The sequence below is a fragment of the Chrysochloris asiatica genome, unplaced genomic scaffold, assembly GCF_000296735.1.
Source record: "Chrysochloris asiatica unplaced genomic scaffold, ChrAsi1.0 scaffold00205, whole genome shotgun sequence".
Classification (NCBI taxonomy): domain Eukaryota; kingdom Metazoa; phylum Chordata; class Mammalia; order Afrosoricida; family Chrysochloridae; genus Chrysochloris; species Chrysochloris asiatica.
In genome coordinates this window covers 5,042,140-5,049,544 of record NW_006408723.1, presented here as the reverse complement: position 1 = coordinate 5,049,544, position 7,405 = coordinate 5,042,140, and positions in this window count along the sequence as shown.

Sequence of the window (7,405 nt, the reverse complement as noted above, 5' to 3'; positions counted from 1 at the left end):
AAGAGACATAGTTGTAAATATCCATTAATAATCAGAACATGGAAACTATGAATCATGACTCTAGGAGAATCAGAAGTAGTCAAAAATGAAATGGAATGCATAAAAATCAAAAACCAAGGCATTAACAAGCTGAAATGAACTGGAATTAGCCTTTTGAATCTGACAATCACATGGTTTACTTTGCCTGTAATGACAAATTAAAAAGAAATGGTATCACATTCATCATTAAAAAAAATTTCAAGATCTTGAAATACAACACTATCTGTGATAGGATAATATCCATACACCTACAAGAAAAACCAGTTAATACTGCTATTCTTAAAATTTATGCAGCAAACAATAAGCCAGTGATGATGAAGAAGAATTCTACTAATTTCTTCAGTTTGAAATTCATCAAACATGCAATTAAGATGTATTGTTTATTACTGGTGATTGGAAGGCAAAGGTTGAAAACAAAGAGGAAGGTTCAGTACGTGGAAAATATGGCCTTGGTGATAGAAACAATGCTAAAGATCACATGGTAGAATTTTACAAGACCAATGACTTCATTGCAAATGCCTTTTTTAAACAACATAAAAGATGACTCTACACATGGACCTCACCAGATGGAATACACAGAAATCAATCTGACTACATCTGTGGGAGGATACTCCATATCATCAGTCAAAACAAGTGCAAGGGTAGGCTGTGAAATAGACCATCAATTGCTCATATGGAAGTTCCAACTAAAGCTAAAGAAAATTAAAATACATCCATAAGAGCCAAAATATGCCCATGACATATCCCACCTGAATTCAGAGATCATCTCAAGAACAGATTATAAGAAGAGTTGTGGGCTGACATCAGACCATCATATAAAAGAAAGCAAAAGCTCATTAAAAAAAAACAAGAAATAAGGAAGAGACCCAAATGGATGTCACAAGATACTCTGAAACTTGCTTTCCAGCATAAAAATAATAAAGTAAATGTAAGAAAGGAGGAGGTAAAAGAGCTGAATAGAAAATTCCAAAGGGCAAATCAGGAAGACAAAATCAAATATTATAATGAAATGCATAAAAACCTGGAGTTAGAAAAACAAAAGGGAAGAACATGCTCAGTATTTCTCAAGCTCAAAGAGCTGAAGAAAAAAATCAAGCCTTGACTTACAACATTGCATGTTTTTATAAACAAAATATTGAATAATACAGAAAGCATCAAAAGAAGATGAAAGGAATACACAGAATCACTGTACCAAAAATAAATAGTTAGTGTTCAACCATTTCACGAGGTAGAATATGATCAAGAACCAATGATACATAAGGAAGAAGCCTAAGGTGCACTGAAGACATTGGCAAAGAACAAGGCTTTGGGAATTTATGGAATACAAATTGAATTCTTTCAACAAATGGATGCAGCACTGGAGGCACTAACTCATTTATGCTAAGAAATTTGGAAGACAGCTACCTGACCAACTGATGAAAAGAGATCCATATTTGTGCCTATTCTAAAGAGAGGTGATGACCCAATGGAATATGGAAATCATTGGACAATATCATTAATATCCCACTCAAAACAGACAGAATTAGAGGGCATAAAACCTTATTTTTCTTGACAGAGAGAGAGAGAAGTGATAGTGAGGAAAACAAAGAAAAAATAGCTGCCAGTGCAAAACTTTAAAAGTTGTATAGAGGTACCATGGTTCTGAGCATAGGGGAAGAATTTGGCCTGGCAAAGTAGAAGGCATTGTCATGGGAGAATGGCTAGAAAGTGGAATGCTCGTCTCAAGTTCCTGCTTTCCTGCAGTTTGTCATGATAGGATGCAGAATGTGGTCACTGGTGGGGGTCATAGGGGTATTTTCGGGGAAAACATCACAGGAGATAAGGAGGAGATGGAAATAAAAGTCAAGGGATGGAGGTAATTCTTTCAGTGGAATTGGATTCAGATGAAAAGACTGCCAAACCCACAGGATGACAGACAACAAAAAGGAGATGGGAAGAAGTAGAAATTTTAAGTGGGGAGGAAATGATATGGTCTAGAAGAATTAGAATTAGGGAGATACTGGGTAATGAAAAGTAGTTTCAGCATGAAAAGATTACAGAGAAGCAGTGGCCTGGAGGAATTGTTGTTGTTAAGTGCCATTGAGTCGGGTCTGACCCATAGAAACCCTATATAGGGTTTCCGAGGAGCAGCTGGTGAGCTTGAAATGCTGACCTTGCAGTTCAAATGGCTTTTCAGTCTGTGCCACACCAGGACTCCATCCTGAGGAATAGCCAGGTTTTAATTACACAGAGGGTGGATAGGCACTTCTGTGAAGAAGTTTAAGATTTAGCAGATTTTGATGAAAAAGTACAGCTAGTCCATAAGATACAGTGGAAGACTTTGGGAGGAGGAAGGACAAATGTTCCATGGGCTGTATTCAAGGAAGTACAGAAGAGTATGAGAATATAGACATATATTATGGCTATAGCCAACTATATGTATTGACTAATATGTTGAGTAGACTAAGAGAACTATGTCAACCTTATATAACACAGCAATGAGAAACTCCCTAAGATTATAGGGAACAGATGTCAGTTTAGCATCTGTGTAAACTGAAAATGTTGATAATAGATGGCCAACATAGTGCCTTTTCCTTACTGGGGTGCAAATAGCACCAAGAGAGGGAAAAGAAGAGAGGTAAAACCTCCTTAGATGGAAAACTACCTAGTGCATTTGGTAGATCCTGCAGTGATAAAAAATACAGAATTAGGATAAAAAAAACAACAAAACAACACAAAACTCATATCTCAACAAAAACCTTGAAATGTTTTATTTTTAACAAATTTACCCCATTCTCAGCAAGCCACCTTTGCTATTGCAGTGTATGCTGACTTTCATTATCCATATCCACAGTGAAGTCCTCTTTCCACTGTGTCTGCAAATTTTGCTGCTAAAAGCACTCAGTCTCCAGGAAAAACCCTCAGTCAGAGCCATTTCACTTAAGATCACATTCCTTTGTAGGAGTGAGGAGGGGCCATATACAAATACTAATTCAATGGTGGCTCTCTTGCTTCAATGTGGAACATCACTGATGGGCCCATCCTACTCTAGAGTTTCTAATTTTGGGCCAGTGAACAAACTGACAAAAATCAAAGGAAAATTTCATTGGTCTTGGCTTCCTTTCTCAAAAAATATATGAAAAGCTATTTGTATTTCAGGGTTGAGATTTTGAAAGACCTGGTCTATTTGAGGATTAGCTGGAGTGATCTTGTTGGAGAGAGGATGAAGGCTGGGGTTTGAGTTTTCAAGCCTGGAAATGGATATCCTGACTGCTAACTATGAGACTGGGGAATGGGGTGTCCTTTAGATGACAGAGTTCTACACCTTCTTGTTTGTGGTGGAACTTTAAATGGGATAGTTGAATGGACACAGTTTAAGTGTTGTTATACTGGGAGAATCTACAGAGGTCCACACATCAGAAATGCCCTTTTGGATTGGGTTGGGTTGCACTATTCCCCAAAGCATCATCTACTAAAATTATATATTTTCATAAATTTATGAGATGTTATCATGTTATTTTCTAAAGAGATGACTAAGACGGACATAAACAAAAAACCTACCTTAGTGCAATGGGTTTCAAACTCCATAATGTATTAGAATCACCTGGAGTTTTGCTAAAGCAGATTGTTGGGTCCCACCTTCATAGTTTCTGATTGTGTAGCTCCAGTGTATGGCTAAAAATGTACTTTTCTAACACCTCTCCAGGTAATAATATTAGTCCTCAGAACCACTATTTTAGAGGAAGCAAAATGAAAGACAAGAGGACATATAAAAATGTAGTCCAAAGGTACATTTTCTTCATTCCATGTTTGATTGCTCACTAGCCAACTTCAAAGTTTCTTTCATCCATCTGTAAGCTCATGACCTCCACCACTTCCTTGCCCATGTTAGAGTTTGGCTGTTTCTCCCTTGATCATGTTTGTCACTGGGGATTCATGTCAAAAATAGAATCTTAATTCTCAATTGGGCCATGCTAGCCTTGGGGCAGAGCGGGGCTGATGCATATATTTGTGCTATTTGTATACTGTAAAAAGGTGATCAGTAAGAGGGGGAGAGTGGGGCTAGGATAAGCCCCTGCTGTGGAGTGGGCTGCATATATCATAGGAAGATTCTTTGTGCAAAGTGTTTCCAGTTCCTCAAGGCCTGAACGGTGGTGATTATGATTGGAGAGGTGGGTACAGGATCGTGTCCACACAGAAAGTTTGTTTTTCTAATTGCAGGAAGGCAAAGTGCATACTTACTGAGTCTTAATCAGGAGAGCAAAATGGGAACCTAGTTGAAGAGGCATTTTTAATCACCCAATAAGCCCTTGCTTGAGTCTTGGTGGATAAGCACTGGCCACTGCAATACAAATGATTGATAGTTCAAACCCAGCAACTGCTCCTCAACTATGATTCAAAACTGACTCAATGGCACTTACCATCACTACCACCTACAATAAGTCCTCAAAATGAGTGACTATACATTGGTTGAGCCAGTTTGCATTAACTTTAGAAAATGGAGGAATGTGATTTTTTTTCTATACCTAATCATTGAGATCTGGTGTGGCACTATGGGTTAATACACTGGACTGCAAAGTTGGCTTGAGCTCTAAGATTGGCAGTTCAAGCTCACCAGTCACTCATCTGAAATGCTATACAGGGTTGCTATGGGTCGGAACCCACTCGACAGCATTTAACAACATCAACAACAATCATTGAGTAGCTGTTACCACTAGTTATCAGTCTTTGGGTCACCTGGGTGATTTAGTTCAGTGACTTCAAGTTTAATAGCATTGTCAGGAAACTTGATAGAAATGCAAATTTGGGGCCACACCCCAACTTTACTAAATCAGAAAATCTGGGGGTGTGGTCCAACCAGTTGTGTTCTAACAAGCCCCCACCTCTTCACCAGGTAGTTTGAGAACTACAGACTTACAGCTTGTTCAACTCATGTAAAGATAACACTTAATTTTAATTGATACAAAAAAAGAAAATAAATACAAATGATAGCAAAATATTTCACTGGGACCATGCTAGAAATTATAATGCACTGGACCACAAGGTTGGTTCGAACCACAAGGTAGGTGGTTTGAACTCACTAGTTGCTTTTCAGAAACCCTTTACAGGGTCTCTATGAATCAGAACAGACTGAACGACACTTAAAAACAACAATATAATAAATATAGTCGATATATATTACGAATTGTGATTTTAATTGTTTGAATCATTTAAAATATATAACTTTTTTTGTTGTTGAGAATATACTCAGCAGATCCTATATCACTACAATTCAGTAACATTACTTACATTCTTCACGTTGTGCAACCTTTCTAACCCTTCTTTTCCTAATTGTTCTTCCTCATTAATATTAACATTTCCCTCCCTAAATTTCCTATTTAATCTTTCAAGTTGCTATTTTCAATTTGATCCCATATAGATGAGGCTTTCTGCTCCCTCAAAGATTTAAAGACTTGGAAACACTGTACAGTGTTGCTATGAGTCAAAACTGACTTAATGACACCTTAACAACAACAGATAGACCTGAAAAGAGTACAGTGCTCAAGGCAGACATTTTACTAGATAAGCTAAACTATTTGGGGGTTTTAATACTTCAGGAGATATTTTTAGTTTAAGGTTTAAAGATGTCAAAACAATCATGTTAGGTTTTTCACAAGAATTTAAAATTCTGTACTGCATTTCCCCCCCTGTGGATTAACAATCTATGATATAGTCTTTGACCAAAATATTCAGTAATGGTAGCTGGACACCATCTAGTTTTTCTGGCAAAATAGGCAGTTGTTCATGGAGGCAGTCATCTCACAGTCTATAATCTCCTCCTATTCCTGACTCTCCTTCTCTCTCTGTTGCTACAGGTGAAAAAAGAATGATTATTGTATCATGGATGGATGATTGCAAGTGTTTAAGACTCCAGGCAGTATTCAAATATATAGACAGTGGTCAAGATTGTGTACTGTTGAGTTGATTCCGACTCATAGAGACCCTATATAGTACTTCTGAGGCTGTAAATCTTTATGGGAGCAGAAACCCTCATCTTTCTCCTGAGTAGTGGCTGGTAGATTTGAACTACTGATCTTGTGGTTATCAGCCCAACACATAACCGACTACGCCATTGTTGTTGTTAAGTGCCGTTGAGTTGTTCCAGAACGACCCGGTGTAGGTTTTTCAAGGAGCGTCTGGTGATTTCGAATGTCTGGCCTTGCAATTCAAACCAACCTTGCTGTCCAGTGCATTATCCTATAGCCCTATACCAGGATTTCACCACTAGGGATCCTTACATATATATATATTCTTAGGTAGAATATTAAAAAATATGTTTACTGTGAATAAAAGAGCAGAAATTTATGTTGGAAATATACTCAAAAAGATAATGTTTGAGAATATACACAAAATAAAAACCTTATTAGAACAGGTAAAGAGTCCTTTCAAATATTATTTGTTGTTGTTAAGTGCCATCTTGCCGGTTCATAGCGACCTTATGAACAACAGAATTAAATACTGCCCTGTCCTGCACAAACCTCACAGTCATTGCTGCTTCCATTGTGCCAGTCCATCTCATTGGGGGTCTTCCTCTTTTTTGCTGATGCTCCATTTTACCAAACATGGTGTCTTTCTCCAGGGACTGGCCCCTAAAATATTTAGTGCTGAAAATGTCATAATCAAGAGAATAAAGCTTGTTCATATGAAACTTTACTTTAAAATGAATGTAAATTAATGTTATAAGCATTTTTAAAACGTAGGCACAGAGTTGTTAGTAATAAACCTTATTTCTTGCGGATTCACCTGGTTTTAGGTAAATGCTTCTTTTATTAAATTGTTTTATCAGTGAAAGCAAACAAACATGGTTATTTCCCTGAACCATTAACGTGGAAGTACTTAGTGAAAATATAATTCTAACTGAAGACTCCCAATGACAGTTTTGTCATATGATCCAGTCAATATGCCCATTGATTATTAGAAAATGGCATTTTGTCAGCCTTCTTAATGAATAGGTTTTTAATTTAATATCATGAGATGGATACATGTGGACAATTTTAAACAAAATAATCTAGTATATTTTCAATGGAATTATTGTAATTCATTAAATTCTTAAATATTCCAGACCTCATATATTCCAGGAACATGCAGTAGGTGGCATCTAAAAGCTCTGTGGAGGCAAGCAGACGCCATTTAAGCAGGAACAGCAGCAGCTGCAGCAGCTGCCTGTGGAGTTGGCACATCTCTAAAGTCCGAATTTGAAGATCGGAAGGGACCAGGTGGCCGCGCCAGGGACCAGGGCAGTTCACAGCGCCCGCGTCAGGTTCTGCCAGCGCAGGTGTGCGGAACTGCGGGCCCAGCCAGGCCGGGTCGGGCGGGGCTCAGCGCGAGGAGCGCGAGGGGCGCGGGA